General features: G+C 42.4%; 2 protein-coding genes across 4 annotated transcripts in view; both read left to right on the top strand.

The window, feature by feature from the left end:
• Positions 1-16,547, top strand: part of LOC135710405 (uncharacterized) — a 183,169-nt gene that overhangs the window by 70,236 nt on the left and 96,386 nt on the right. The window lies entirely within an intron of this gene.
• Positions 1-16,547, top strand: part of LOC135710412 (probable serine/threonine-protein kinase yakA) — a 51,715-nt gene that overhangs the window by 20,786 nt on the left and 14,382 nt on the right. The gene's annotated exons all lie outside the window — the stretch shown is intronic.

The raw sequence follows: 16,547 nt of genomic DNA, 5'->3' as shown, positions 1-16,547 counted from the left end.
AAAGGGTTGGACTTGAGTCGAGACTTCATACGCGTGATGTCTCGTCTCATGTCCAATCACTATTGTCTAAACGCTCACTTGTTCCGTGTGGGGTTGGGAGACAGCAATCTCTGTGAATGTGGACAAGGTTACCAGGACGCTGATCACATCCTTTGGTCTTGTGCGGAGTATCGTGGAGTCAGATCACATTTTTATGATTTCCTTCGGGCTCGAGGTAGACAACATAATGTTCCAGTTCGGGATATTTTGGCTAGACGCGATCTGGAGTTTATGAAACTCATATATGTTTACTTTAAGGATATTAACCTTAGATTGTAAGTTTGATTAACCTTGTGTTTAGTTTGTGTTTTGTACGTCTGGGGTTTTTTTTTCAATGTTTGTTTTCAAGATGAATAGAAATAATTTCATGCTTTAGGATTAATTAAATAGTTGTATCGTAAACCACATTTAAAACCTCCTTCTTCCCTTTTCCCATCCAAAAAATTGTAAGTCTCCACTAACCTCGAGACGACCGCGAGTACTCGGTCCAGTTCCTTTAACTTTAAATATAAGACAGTAATAATGTATAACGCAAAGGATAACTCGGCTCTGTAAAGTTTATTCGATTGAGCCTGTACAAATAAAGCAATTACAAAAAAAATTACAATATTCATACTTTGACAGTTTTATGCACTAATGCACATCAATCGAACTGTTTTTATATTTAAGTTCAATGCACTTAATTTTAGTTCAGTTGTTTAGTTTCAAGTTGGACATTTCGATGTGTGGCCATACCAGTAATAACAGAGCGAGTAAAACAAAATGACTTCACTTTTTGAAAGGCACTCATATGTTATGTGATAAGAACCCAACTAACAATTTTAACTGCAGAACAGCTTATACCAATCTAATCCAATCTAATTGCACACCAAGGCAGCCATTTCATGAAAGCATCCTGTAAAATGACGACTTCTTGATTCCGTCATTTTTCATGCCAACAGCCAACTGCGTACCATGTGCCACAAGGAATCAAGCGGTATCATAACAAGTATCTAAGACCACTCCACACCTTGAAATCGAAGGAAGGAAAAAGCTACAGAGCAGCATGTACAAGCATAAATTGGCCTATGCAGCTAAGTTTTACCTGTATAAGCTGTTTTGCAGCTAATTTTTTGTTGTTTGCAGGGGTCTTGAAATGGCTTCTTTTTTCTCCCCACCATTGTTGAAGATGGTTACCAAAATACTGAAAATTTGTCGGGAATAAAAAAGCATTGCAACCCATAAAGGCAGAGTAAAGTTTTATTAAAGTGGGCATCAAGTGATCCTTGACAAAAAAAAACCTGTGGAAAAGAAAGTTGACATGAATATGGAAGAGCTGAATTGAGATATGTATGAGTGTCACTGAGACAACTTTGATGTATCATTCACATTTTCGTTGAAGAAGTCCAAAGAAAATATTTGACTAGTGATACCAGCTGGAAAGTAGGCAGCTTCATGAAGGATGATACGAAATTACGTTCAGATCTTGTGTGCCATGGCATAATGAAGAGTCTTGAAGTTGTGTGTATGTGTGTTTGCTTTTGATGACGAAAATTAGGATGACTCTGAAGTTGGAATGATAAATAACATTCTTTAATAAATCGGAAGCAGCTCATTCATGTTAATGATTCGTTGGATACAAGGAAAACAGTTTTTTTACTCGATTAATATTTAAAAATTAACGCTCAATACTCTGAAAGGATGTAAAATTATGAAATTTAATGGAAATGTTGTTGTCGTTTACATTTCGTGTCCAAACACTACTCCAAAAAATAGCTGGTATGCCAAAACGTTCAAATGGAATAGAAGAGTATAATGGGCAGTTTCTTAACTTGTGTGCTAGCCATAGTTGGTACATTAACCCTATGGGTCTAGCAAATGAAATGATGGGTATGATGGTATTCCATGCTTGTTTTTTCCCTCTGAAAACATTATGAATACGTCGGAGAGGGAAAGTCAATATTTGAAAACGACATGTGGCTTTTGCAGGAAAGCGAATCACCCAATGCTGAGTGAAACCAAATGGAAGACTGGTGAAGCTGAGAGCGTACATATCATGAAAGGACGATAATCTTTGACATTCACCCAAATCATATCTTGCTTCTGGCTTATGGCTGGAATATTTCGCATGTGTGAGAAGTTGTGCACGTAACGTTATTTGTGGAATGGTGATCTTCGTCAAGTTTCGGCTGTGGTATCGAGCCATAGTAAGCTCTAAGTATAGTTTACTGTTCTTGTTATGAATTGAGGAAACGGCGTTGGTTTTCGTTCCTGCCTTTAATATTTATATCAAATTTCAGCGATATTAAGGTTACACCGCCATCGACGGTGGTTTTAGTAATTTTGCGTTTCGGCAGCTTTTTTTTGTGTTTTGTTAATAGATTTTTCTAAAAATATGTTTCACCAAACAATCAACAGGTCTTAATTTTTTTTAACTTAACTTAATTAAACTGCCAGTGCCATAACTAATATTTTCTAGTACTATTATCGTTAATATTTCTATAAGATATTCGGTTGTAAAATATAGCGCTATAATTTGTATGTGTATTGGCTTAAGCGAAAAAAATCAAGGGATTATTTTCAGCGCAGTAGTCTACTTTGGTGCAAAATGCACAATACCCTTTAGTGGAATATTTTTTCAATAATATATATAGCGCTCTAAATGCATGAAGAAATAACCAATTACTTACGGAGAAAATATTTTGAAATGTTCATCGAGACTTTTTTGTTTTAGAACCTTGATGCGTGTTCATTTCAACATTCCATACATTGTTGAATTTATAATGTGAATAACTCTCATCCGATCACAAACGCAACGCAACATTGGATTGGACCTCATATTTCTTTTCCTCTTTGTTGATAGTGGAAGGCGGGGTAAGATGGCCACTTAATTGAAGCAATATTTGTAGTTTTTTTTTGTTCATTACTTTCTAGTTGTTTTTTTTTTCAAAATGCTCTGAGAAAAAGTTTAATAGCTGTTTTTGAAGGAAATTTAATCCTAGATCGATTTTCAGCCAAACGTCAACATTGTTATGTTTGAGATTTGTAATCTTATAACATGATCTAGTAGCTGTTTTATGGGCAACACTGATCACCATACTATTGGTATGTTGGGGCTAAGGAGTTGGGAATAACTGGGCTGAACCGCATCGCCCCATCATATCAAATGTCCTAATCAGAGGAACATAATACAAATAAATATTCGGTACGGCCATGGGAAGTTCACTTTCCCTTATATTGGCAGATCAAGAAATAAACAATCTCCTGAAAACCACTCCCACTTATACCCAGAGCCGTACTCAGGATTTTTTGTTTGGGTGCAGAACATCAAACCCGCGCCTTAGCAAGCATTGTTTTTAATATAAATGGATTCACTTGCCACGATCGGAATCACATTCGCGAATACAAACGACACTTTGTATGATACATTATCTCTATCACATTCCACTGCGTCCTAGCAAGAAGTACGGTCGACTTAGTTCGCGCTCCGCTATTTTGGAAGTTTTCTCGCTATTCGCTTGATTTAAATTGTCAGTTTTTTCTCGCTTAGAGTTCCCAGCTAAATAATTAACTAAAAGTGAGTTTTTTTTTCTGAGAAGAAAGTGTGTTTTCGGCATCATCGGAAGGAAAATTGTTTTTACGATTGCCAATTCGCCAACCATTTTGCGCACCATCGGTGCGTGGTAACGCATACCTGCACACGGATCATCGTCATCGAGTGTCAGCATCTGCCTCCGCATTTACACCGCTCATCTATCATCGTGTGTTCAGCTGAGTGCCGACCCTCACATAAGCACACACCAACGAAGACCGCCCGCACACGCTGATCGAAAATCATCCACGCTGCGCGTCGCTCCGCTGCTGCCGTTTAAACGCTCGGTGGTAGTAGTATAGGATTATCAGATAAGTTTTTGTTCTTGTTTCTCTCTTTCGCCCACAGTTAAATTTTAAGTTTGTGTTCTGTGTTTGTAGTTTTTTTTTTGTGTATTGTGTCCGAGTGATTATCGTTTCAGTGGTAGAGCGTTTTTCGCTCCCACTAGTACGGCAAAATGGACATTTTGTCGCAAGACGAAATGGACGTTTTGTCGGAAGATGACACCACTTTGCCACGCGATGGCAAGAAGGGTCGAAAACGTACGTCATCTCAGAAGAAAGATGATGTCATCCCTGGTTCATCGTCTCAGTCTGGCAAAGGACAGGCTCAGATAAACCCCCGATCGCGAGCCTATCCAGATGACTCGACTGGCCCATGGGTTGTCTACTTTCAGCCCAGAAACAAACCTTTGAATGTAATGCAAATTACTAATGATCTGACGAAGCGATACTCGGCCGTGACTGAAATCACGAAGGTTAGGCACAATAAACTTCGTGTCTCCGTCTCTAACCTGAAGCAGGCTAACGAGATTGCTGCCTCCCAGCTCTTCACGCTCGAGTACAGAGTTTACATCCCAGCTCGTGATGTGGAGATCGAAGGTGTGGTCACCGAAGCGAGTCTGACCCCCGAGATCTTGGAGAAGCAGGCGGTTGGCCGTTTCAAGAACCGTTTGCTTCCTCCGGTGAAGATACTGGATGTCCAAAAACTGGGCTCAGTATCTGTCAGCGAGGGTAAAAAGAGTTTTACCCCCACAGACTCGTTCCGTGTGACCTTTTCTGGTTCAGCCCTTCCTCACTACATCGAGCTGGGAAAACTTCGACTACCTGTGCGTTTGTTCGTTCCCCGGGTCATGAACTGCCAAAACTGTAAGCAGTTGGGACATACGGCCTCCCACTGTGGCAGCAAGGCACGCTGTTCCAAATGCGGAGAGAAGCATGGGGATGACACCTGTGCAGCTACCGCACCAAAATGCGTGTACTGTAAGGGAACTCCTCATGGTATCTCGTCATGCCCGGTGTACAAACAACGCGGGGAGAAATTACAACGCTCACTTAAGGAACGTTCCCGGCAGTTTTTTGCAGAAATGCTTAAGACGGCCACGCCATCGACCAACGACAAAAATCCCTTTTCTCTTTTGTCAGATGACGAGACTGACTCTGACTTGGCTGAGGAGGGAACTTCTTTCTGTTTTTCAGCACGGAAACGAAAACGCATCCGTTCGCGGAAAGTTGAGAATGAAGAACCCCAAATCAGTTTGCCCAAATCAAGGAGTGGTGGAAAAAAGGAAGTTTCTACTCCTCCTGGATTCAGAAGAACTGACTATACCCAGGATTTTCCACCTCTCCCGGGGACATCCAAAACCCCTGATGTCCCATTTTTAAGAACAGAAGCCCCTTCTTCATCTGGGTTGTTCTCATTTGATAAAATTGTGGACGATATTCTCAAGTACCTGAATATTTCTGATCCTCTCAAAAGCATTGTTCTGGCAATGCTTCCTACTGTGAAGACCCTCTTGAAGCAATTGACATTGAAGTGGCCCCTCATTGCAGCAATCATTTCCTTCGATGGATAATTTTCCAAACGAGGTCGGGGATTTGATCACTATTCTACAGTGGAATTGTCGAAGTCTTATTCCTAAATTAGACTCTTTTAAGTTTTTAGTTCATTCCGTCTCGCACGCTGAGCCGGTCAAGTCGCATCGGTCTCGTTGTACGACACTAGTTTTTGAGTTTTTGAGTTTTTCCCCACGCGAGGGTTTTTTCTCGCCAAAGTTAGTTGGCATAGTGTTAAGACAACTAGTGCGCGAGTGAGGAAGCCGTTAATCATACGCCGAGCGCTTTGATTACGGTCCAGCTTTAACATCAACATCTGTAAAATCATCACCACTATCGGCCCATTGATAGCTACAACGAAAGCACGTTAAATTGCCTACCGAGGCGAAAGAGGCATACCAGCTGCAAGGCTATCGACCCAACAGCCGTTGGGGAATACAATAGCATCGCACCAGTCATCTGCCGCCTCAGTGCAATAGGTATACCGTGTCGCTTTGTTTTCACCAGTATCGCATCTTCCCGCATGGTCCAGTATTAGATTAGGCTGGGTCATAATTAGGGTGATCCAAAATCTTGTAAATAGTATATATCTATATTTTTTTTTTTTTTTTTTTTTTTTTTCTTGATTTTTTTTTTCTCGTACTATTTTTAAGTAGAGTATAGTTAGGGTCATCCAAATTTTTTTTTCAGTATATATATATTTTTTTTTTTTTCTATTTTTTTTTCTTGGTTTTTTTTTTTGTTTCTTTCATATTACTCATACTAAAGAGTAGAGTAAAACTATATCATTTTTTTTTTGTTTATTTTTGCATTTTTGTTTTTCTATTTTTGATATTATTTGAAATTACTGTAATTATTTGTAAAATATTTACCAAAAACACCATTGCGGCGATATTTAACCGCAATGGATGAAAATGATAAAGGCGGGGGATGGTCGCTTGCCATCTCAGACGACGAAACTCTTAATTCCACCTCACACGAAAGTCTCGAGGAAGTTGTGGAAATGGAAACCCTTGACGTTCCAGTTGACTCGCTCTCCAGCAAAAATACTGGAGCATATCCCAAGAAAAGATATCGCCCACAACCCTCTCCCCCACCATCTCCTCCTCGTCCACCTGCACCCCCCACACCATTGCCCCCGAAAACCTCTGCGCTCCCCCGCCTAAAGGCTTACCCAGAAGCCTCGAAAGGCCCATGGGTTGTTTTTTTCCGGCCCAAACAAAAACCTTTGAACATTCCGAGGATCTCTAAGGATCTAACAACACATTTTTCGGCCGTTACCGATATTTTCAAGGTAACACCAATAAAACTGCGCGTTACCGTTGATGACCGGAAGCAGGCTAACCAAATTGTTGCGTGCGAGCTTTTTTCATTGGAATACCGAGTCTACATACCCAGTAGTGAGGTAGAAATTGAAGGAGTGGTCACCGAAGCGAGTTTGACTAGTGATGATTTCTTGGGTCCCGATTCCTTCGGAATCTTTAAAAACCGTGCCCTGCCGAAGGTGAAGATATTGGACTGCCTTCAAATGCAGTCAGTATCCGTAGTAGGCTCCAAAAAAACGTATTCCTTGTCAAACTCGTTTCGTGTGACCTTTTCGGGTTCAGCGTTACCTCACTACGTCGCTATTGGCAAGGTTCGGCTGCCTGTACGTCTGTTTGTACCTCGGGTAATGAACTGCTCGAAATGTAAACAACTTGGTCATACATCGGACTACTGCTCGAACAAACCACGCTGCGATCAGTGTGGCGAGCAACATCAAGAGGGCCCTTGCGGTGCTCCTCCAAAATGCGTGTACTGCAAGGAAAGCCTACATACCCTGACTGACTGCCCGAGGTATAAACAGCAGGGAGAAAAACTTAAGCGGTCTCTGCAAGCTCGCTCCAAGAGAACTCTAGCAGAACTCTTAAAGAATACCGCTTCATCTTCTCAGACCACACCAAAAAGCAGTAACACGTTCTCCATTTTGCCAGTTGATGATCTAGACTCTGACTCAGAGGTCGGTGAGGATAGTCCGTTTGTCTTTAAAGGCAATACGAGAAAACGAGCAAAAAAACACACCACCGAAAAGCCTCGTAAGGCCACTCGTACGGACCACCCTTCCACCTTGGAAAAATCAAGAAGTAACGGAAATTCACCGAAACCCATTCCACCGGGTTATAAACCTTGTAATTATGACAAGAACTTTCCGTCACTTCCAGGATCATCTAAAACCCCAGATGTTCCAGTTTTTCGGCCAGAAAATCAGCTGAATAATCAGCAAGAACATGCTCCCATGTTCACGTTTTCTGGTATTGTGGATAGCTTCTTCAGTATATTCAATGTCTCTGACTCAACGAGGAGCATTATTAATTTAGTGCTGCCAATGGTGAAAACTCTTTTGAAGCAACTAGCTTCTAGGTGGTCCTTCCTTGCATCGATCATATCCTTTGATGGATAATTCTCCGAATGAGGTCGGGGATATGATCTCTGTTCTTCAGTGGAACTGTAGAAGTCTTATGCCAAAACTTGACACATTTAAATTTTTAGTTAACAACTCACTTTCTGATGCATTTGCCCTTTGTGAAACATGGCTCTCTTCAGACAACGATCTTGCTTTCCACGATTTCAACATTATACGCCTTGACCGCGCAGATTCGTATGGAGGGGTGCTTCTGGGGATCAACAAGCTCCATTCCTTCTATAGAATCGATCTGCCTTCAGTGACAGGCATTGAAGTAGTTGCATGTCAGGTTAATATTCGAGGTAAATGCCTCAGTATTGCCTCAGTATATCTTCCACCGAAAACCGCGATCTCTCGTCAAAGTTTCGCGGATATCTGCACGGCTATGCCGGAGCCACGGTTGATCTTGGGAGATTTTAACTCTCACGGTACAGGCTGGGGGGAACTGTACGACGACAACCGCTCAACCTTGATATACGACATGTGCGACTTCTTCAAAATGACAATTCTAAACACCGGGGAAGCAACACGAGTAGCCAAACCTCCAGCAAAAATAAGCAGATTAGACCTCTCACTTTGTTCGAGTTCACTATCGTTGGATTGCTGGTGGAAAGTAATTCAAGATCCCTACGGTAGTGACCATTTGCCAATCAAAATTTCTATTACCAATGGTTCATCTTCTACTCGCTCGGTCGACATCGCGTACGATCTTACGAAAAACATTGACTGGCGAAAATTCGCGTCCGCGGTTCTTGATGCCAGTCAATCGGTTGACGTACTTCCTCCGCTGGACGAGTACTCCTTTCTCGCGCGTGTCATCATCGATTCTGCGCTGCGAGCACAGACGAAACGTGTTCCGGGTGTTTCCGTCCGCAAGCGACCTCCCACCCCGTGGTGGGATAAGGATTGCACCGACGCGAACAGCGAGAAGTCCGCCGCGTTTAAACGCTTCCGCAAACATGGTAAGGTCGGGGATTTCGAGCGGTACACCGACCTCGAGAAAACCTTTAAAGACTTAATTAAAGCAAAAAAACGCGGATACTGGCGTCGGTTCGTCGATGGTTTGTCGCGAGAGACTTCCATGAGAACACTCTGGAATGTCGGCAGGAGAATGCGAAACGCGTCATCACCGATTAATGAAGACAAGGAGTACTCGGACAGATGGATTTTCAGCTTCGCGCGGAAAGTTTGCCCGGATTCGGTACCGGTTCAAACCAACGTTCGTGATCGTCCGTCGGGTAATAACGAAATAGATTCCCCGTTTTCGATGGTGGAATTCTCACTTGCTCTCCTTTCATGTAACAACTCAGCTCCAGGAATGGATAGAATCAAGTTCAACTTGCTCAAAAATCTCCCAGACGTCACGAAGAGACGCTTGTTGAACTTATTCAATCAATTTCTGGAGCACAACATTGTTCCGGATGATTGGAGGCAAGTAAGAGTTATCGCCATTCGAAAACCCGGTAAACCCGCGTCGGATTATAACTCGTACCGTCCCATCGCGATGCTGTCCTGTATACGGAAATTGTTGGAGAAAATGATTCTTTTTCGTCTAGACAAATGGGTCGAGTCGAATGGTTTACTTTCAGATACGCAATTTGGATTTCGGAGAGGCAAAGGAACGAGCGACTGTCTTGCGTTGCTTTCAACTGAAATTCAACTGGCCTATGCGCAAAAACAGCAAATGGGTTCAGTTTTCTTGGACATTAAGGGGGCTTTTGATTCTGTTTGTATCGATGTCCTTTCGGATAAACTCCACGATTGTGGGCTTTCACCAATTATGAACAACTATTTGAGCAACTTGTTGTCTGAGAAATATATGAGCTTTTCTCATGGAAACTCGACAACTTCACGAATTAGTTATATGGGTCTCCCCCAGGGCTCATGTTTAAGCCCTCTTCTTTATAATTTTTACGTAAAAGACATTGATGGTTGTCTTGATGAAAATTGCTCGCTAAGGCAGCTTGCAGATGACGGCGTTGTGTCCGTTATAGGGCCAAGTGCACCGGACCTGCAAGGACCATTGCAAGATACCTTAGACAATTTGTCTACTTGGGCTATGAAGCTGGGTATCGAATTCTCTCCGGAGAAAACTGAGTTGGTTGTTTTTTCTAGGAAGCATCATCCTGCACAGTTACAGCTTCAACTAAAGGGTAGAACAATCACTCAAAGTATATCTTTCAAGTATTTAGGTGTCTGGTTCGATTCCAAAAGCACGTGGGGAAAACATATTGCGTATGTGAAACAAAAATGCCAACAAAGAATCAATTTTCTTCGTACAATTACCGGAACTTGGTGGGGAGCACACCCGGAAGATCTGATCAGGTTGTATCGAACAACCATCTTGTCGGTTCTAGAGTACGGTAGCTTCTGCTTTCAATCCGCGGCGAAAACACATATCTTGAAGCTGCAACGAGTTCAATACCGTTGCCTCCGAATCGTGCTTGGCTGTATGCACTCGACGCATACGATGAGCCTCGAAGTACTCGCGGGTGTTCTTCCACTGACAGATCGTTTCGCGGAGCTGTCCTTTCGGTTTCTTATCCGTTGTGAAGTAATGAACCCATTGGTAATAGAAAACTTTGAGAAGCTGCTCGACAGAAATCCTCAAACAAGATTCATGAGTCTCTATTACGATTACATGACGCTGGAGATTGGCCCTTCTTCATTCAATTCCTCTCGTGATTGCCTCCAAGACTTTTATAGTTCCTCTGTAAATTTTGATCTGACCATGTTGCAAGAAATCCGTGGAATACCAGATCACCATCGGTCGATGGTTGTTCCCTTAATTTTTGCAAACAAGTACCACCATGTTAGTAACAATAAGAGTTTTTTCACAGATGGGTCAACTATAAACGCTTCCACTGGATTTGGAGTATTCAACGAATTTCATAGCGCCTCATATCAACTGCAAAAACCCTGTTCCGTATACGTTGCGGAACTAGCAGCCATATTTTACGCAGTAGAGCAAATTGCCTCACTACCATCTGATCACTATTTTATTTTTACTGATAGCCTTAGCTCGTTGGAGGCTATTCGATCAATGAGGCCGATGAAGCACTCCTCGTATTTCCTGACCGAAATCCGAGCTAAATTGAGTACTTTATCTAACTGCTCCTATACTATCACCTTAGTTTGGGTCCCATCTCATTGCTCAATTCCGGGCAATGAGAAAGCGGACTCGCTAGCTAAGGTGGGCGCTATGGAAGGCGATATTTTTGATCGACAAATCGCCTTTGCGGAATTTTTCTCAATTACCCGTCAGCACGTCCTCACCAACTGGCAACAAAAATGGAATGAGAGTGATCTGGGAAGATGGTTACATTCTATTCTCCCACAGGTATCGAACAAGCCATGGTTCAAAGGATTGGACATGAGCCGTGACTTTATACGTGTCATATCAAGGCTCATGTCCAATCACTACTCGTTAGACTCGCATTTCTTCCGAATCGGGCTCGCAGGCAGCAATTTGTGCGCTTGTGGTAGTGGCTATCACGATATCGACCACGTGCTTTGGTCATGCACCCTACATTGTGTTGCTAGATCCGAGTTATCCGCATCCCTCAGGGCCCGAGGAAAACAACCTATGCGGCCCGTTAGAGACATCTTGGCGAGCCGAGATCTCGATTATTTTAATTTAATTTATGTGTTTTTAAAACGGATCGATCTGAGGATTTAGTAGTTAGTGTCATCTTGTGTTCTCTCAAGTTGCTAGGTCTCCATCGGTGTACCCCCATGTTTGTCTTTTTCTCCAGTATGTCGCTTAGTTCTAGATCAAGAGCACATTGCTCTAAAAAACCTTGTGTTCTCAATCCCTACCCTGCCACCCGTTTGTTACAATTTGTTACCCCTAACCTCGAGATAGCCGCGAGTAATCGGCCCCCGCTTTACTAACGTTAGTTTTAAGTAATTTTGTACCCAAACGATGAATATCGGCTCCGCAAAGCTACGGCAAATGAGCCTGGAAAAATAAACGCATTATAAAAAAAAAAAAAAAAAAAAGTTTTTAGTTCACAATAATGATTGTGATGCATTTGCTCTTTGTGAAACTTGGCTCTCTTCAGATATAGATCTTCCTTTTTATGATTTTAACATTATTCGACTGGATCGTGAGGATTCGCGTGGAGGAGGGGTACTTTTGGGGATCAAAAAGTGCCATTCTTTCTATAGAGTGAATCTTCCACAATTTCCAGGTATTGAAGTTGTCGCATGTCAGGCTATTATTAAACGTAAGAGCCTTTGTATTGCTTCTGTTTATATTCCTCCTAGAGCCGTTGTTAATCGAAAACAACTTTCAGATATATGTTCAGTACTTCCTGCTCCACGGTTGATTATGGGAGATTTTAATTCCCACGGTACAGGCTGGGGGGAACTGTATGATGACAACCGTTCTACTTTTATATATGACCTCTGTGATAACTTCAATATGACAATTCTTAACAATGGAGAAGTAACACGTTTGGCTGGACCATCCTCGAATGGAAGTAAATTAGACCTCACACTTTGCTCTAACTCATTATCGTTGGATTGCACGTGGAATGTGATCCAGGATCCCCACGGTAGTGATCACTTGCCGATCAAAATTTCGATTGCCAGTGGGTTCAATCCGTCGGAATCCGTTAACGTCGCGTACGACCTCACCCGTAATATCGATTGGACAACGTTCAAGACCGCGATAGAGGAAGCCGTGTCGTCGGTAGAAGGGCTTCCACCGTTGGAGGAATATAACTTCCTCTCCAATCTGATCTTGGACAGCGCGCTTCGAGCTCAAACTCGGCCGGTTCCAGGAACGTCTTTGCGTAGGAAACCTCCTTCCCCTTGGTGGGACCACCAATGCACTGAGGTTTATCGTAAAAAGTCCGACGCGTTTAAGCTTTTCCGGAAACGTGGAACACCCGTGTATTTCGAAGCGTACTCGGCTCTTGAACGCGAACTCAAGAGCCTCATCAAAGCCAAGAAACGCGGATACTAGCGGCAATTCGTGGACGGATTATCGCGCGAAACGTCGATGAATACGCTTTGGAACGCGGCGCGAAGGATGCGTAACCGGTCTTCGAACAACGAGAGCGAGGAGTACTCAGATCGTTGGATTCTCAAGTTCGCGCGAAAAGTATGTCCTGATTCCGTGCCGGCACAGATGATTCCTCGCGAAACGACGAATTCTGTAGACGAGATCAGCCAGCCTTTTTCAATGCTGGAACTCTCACTCGCGCTCCTTTCGTGTGGCAATTCGGCTCCGGGGGCTGATAGAATCAAGTTCAACTTGTTGAAGAACCTCCCAGACGTCGCTAAGAGGCGCATGTTGAACTTGTTTTGTCAGTTCCTGGAGCTCAATATTGTTCCGGATGATTGGAGGCAAGTGAGAGTTATAGCCATTAAAAAGCCTGGAAAACTCGCTTCAGATCATAACTCGTATCGTCCCATCGCGATGTTATCGTGCATTCGAAAATTGTTGGAGAAAATGATCCTTTTTCGCTTGGACAAATGGGTTGAGACGAACCACCTACTCTCAGATACTCAATTTGGATTCCGTAGGGGCAAGGGAACGAACGACTGTCTCGCGTTGCTTTCCACAGAAATTCAGTTGGCTTTTGCTAAAAAAGAGCAAATGGCTTCTGTATTCTTGGATATCAAGGGGGCTTTTGATTCAGTATCCGTTGAAGTCCTTTCAGACAAACTCCACGCTTGTGGCCTTTCTCCATTAATAAATAACTTTTTGTACAATTTGCTGTCAGAGAAACATATGAGCTTTTCTCATGGAAACTCTACAGCTTCTCGATTTAGTTACATGGGTCTCCCCCAGGGCTCATGTTTAAGCCCCCTTTTGTATAATTTCTACGTCAGAGAAATTGACAATTGTCTAAGTGACAACTGCACGTTGAGACAACTTGCAGATGACGGCGTAGTGTCTATGACAGGGCCCAAAGGGGTCGACCTGCAAGGACCCTTACAGGATACCTTAGACAATTTGTCTACTTGGGCTATTCAGCTAGGTATCGAATTCTCCACGGAGAAAACTGAGTTGGTCGTTTTTTCTAGGAAGCATAGCCCAGCACAACCAAAGCTTCCACTTTTGGGTAAACCGATCACTCATTCTATGTCCTTCAAATATCTTGGGGTCTGGTTCGATTCAAAATGCACCTGGAGATCCCACATTGAGTATCTGAGACGAAAATGCCAACAAAGGATCAATTTTCTCCGAACAATTACCGGAACGTGGTGGGGAGCTCATCCGCAAGATCTTCTAACGTTGTACCGGACAACGATTTTATCGGTTTTAGAGTACGGTAGTTTTTGCTTCCAGTCGGCGGCTAAAACTCACATCATCAAACTGGAACGTATCCAGTATCGTTGTCTTCGTATCGCGTTAGGATGCATGCACTCGACTCATACGATGAGTCTAGAAGTGTTGGCGGGTATGTTGCCACTATCGGATCGGTTCTCGGAATTGTCCCTCAGGCTCCTCACCCGTTGCGAAGTTATGAACCCACTGGTAATCGAAAACTTTGAAAAGCTTCTTGAGCTGAACCCTCAAACTCGTTTTATGTCATTGTACTACGTGTACATAACACAGGATGTCAGCCCTTCACAGCATAATCCTCATCGTGTATGCTTCTCCGACTTCGGCAATTCAGTTAGTTTTGATTTATCTATGACGCGGGAGATTCGTGGGATCCCAGAACATCATCGTTCCATGATTGTTCCGTCAATTTACGCTGCAAAGTTTGGCCAAGTTGATTCCGCAAGATCGTTCTTCACAGATGGATCACTAATAGAGTCGTCCGCTGGTTTTGGTATTTTTAACGAATTTCATAGTGCCTCTCGAATGCTTCAAGCTCCTTGTTCCGTATATGTTGCTGAGCTGGCGGCAATACATTATACGCTAGAAACGATCGCCTCACTTGCACCAGATCATTATTTTATTTTTACGGATAGTCTCAGTTCTGTCGAGGCTATTCGCTCTATGAGGCCGGTAAAGCACTCCTCGTATTTTCTCATGAAAATACGAGAGCTTTTAAGTGCTTTATCTTTAAGATCTTTTGTCATCACCTTTGCATGGGTCCCATCTCATTGCTCGATTCCGGGCAATGAGATGGCTGACTCACTTGCTAAGGTGGGCGCTATGGAAGGCGATATTTACGATCGACAAATCGCCTACGATGAATTTTTCTTCATTTATCGTCAACAGTCACTCGTCAGCTGGCAGAATAAGTGGAGTGAAGGGAGTTTGGGACGATGGCTATATTCAATCATCCCTAAGGTGTCGAAGAGTTCTTGGTTCAAGGGGTTGGATGTGGGTCGAGACTTCATTCGTGTGATGTCTCGCCTCATGTCCAATCACTATTCGTTAAACGCTCACTTGTTCCGTGTTGGGCTGAAGGACAGCGATCTCTGTGAATGTGGACAAGGTTACCAGGACGCAGATCACATTATTTGGTCTTGTGCTGAGCATCGCGGAGTCAGATCTGAACTGTACAATTCCCTTCGGGCTCGAGGTAGACAACCTAATGTTCCAGTTCGGGATATTTTGGCTAGACGCGATCTGGAGTTTATGAAACTCATATATGTTTACTTTAAGAATATTAACATTAGATTGTAAGTTTTATTAACCATGTGTTTAGTTTGTATTTTGTACGTGTGGGTTTTTTTTTATGTTTGTTTTCAAGATGAATAGAAATTCGTTCATGTTTTAGGATTAATTAAATATTTGTATCGTAAACCACATTTCAAACCTCCCTCTCCCTTTTCCCATCCAAAAAAAATTGTAAATCCCCACTAACCTCGAGACAACCGCGAGTATCCGGTCCAGCTCCTTTAACTTTAAATATAAGAAATCAATAATGTATAACAAAAATGATAACTCGGCTCTGTAAAGTTTATTCGATTGAGCCTGTACAAATAAAGTAATTAATATAAATTATCTCTATCAGAAGGTTCTCCAAAACTCGGCCGGTTGTGATGATGATGATGATGATGATGATGATGATGATGATGATGATGATGATGATGATGATGATGATGATGATGATGATGATGAAAGGAGCGGGGAGGTTGATTTTTTCTAAATCTTGCGCGACGTAGGGTAAACGCTCCTATAGTTGCGGTACGTTAGAAGCGTTAGGTTCCTATAGTTGTGTATGGAGACTCCATACACAACTATAGGAACCTAACGCTTCTAACGTACCGCAACTATAGGAGCGTTTCCCCTACTTAATGCATGCTGCCTATCTTATAATTCTGCATTGTAAATAATATAACATATCATCGGCAGATTTAACTGTTACTATACACACTTAGATTATTTTACAGGAGTCAATATTTTTTTACTGGGTTTTCGAAATGCTGAAAAAGTCGGTAAAAATTCAAATGACCGTTATCTGTAAGGAATCGATTAAATTGATTTTTTTTTTCAATCATTAAATGGAGTTAACAGAACTAAGTCTTGTGCAGTTTGGAATAAATTTAATCGTAATTGAATTTTCCACAGATTTATAAACTTTTACCGAACTGTTCCGCAATTCAAAAACCCAGTAAAACCTTACTGAATGGATTAGTGTGTAGGTGAATTGATCTAGTCCTAGTTGCTTTCTGGGCTGCTTTCTCCTGAGAGTATGATTCTTGTTTATGCATTATCATGGACTACGCTTTTGGGTGAATG

This window comes from Ochlerotatus camptorhynchus, unplaced genomic scaffold (genome assembly GCF_037179485.1).
Source record: "Ochlerotatus camptorhynchus isolate MF236.1 unplaced genomic scaffold, CSIRO-AGI_Acam_v1.1 ptg000380l, whole genome shotgun sequence".
NCBI classification, from domain to species: Eukaryota; Metazoa; Arthropoda; class Insecta; order Diptera; family Culicidae; genus Ochlerotatus; species Ochlerotatus camptorhynchus.
This window is presented reverse-complemented; position numbering and strand designations above follow the sequence as displayed.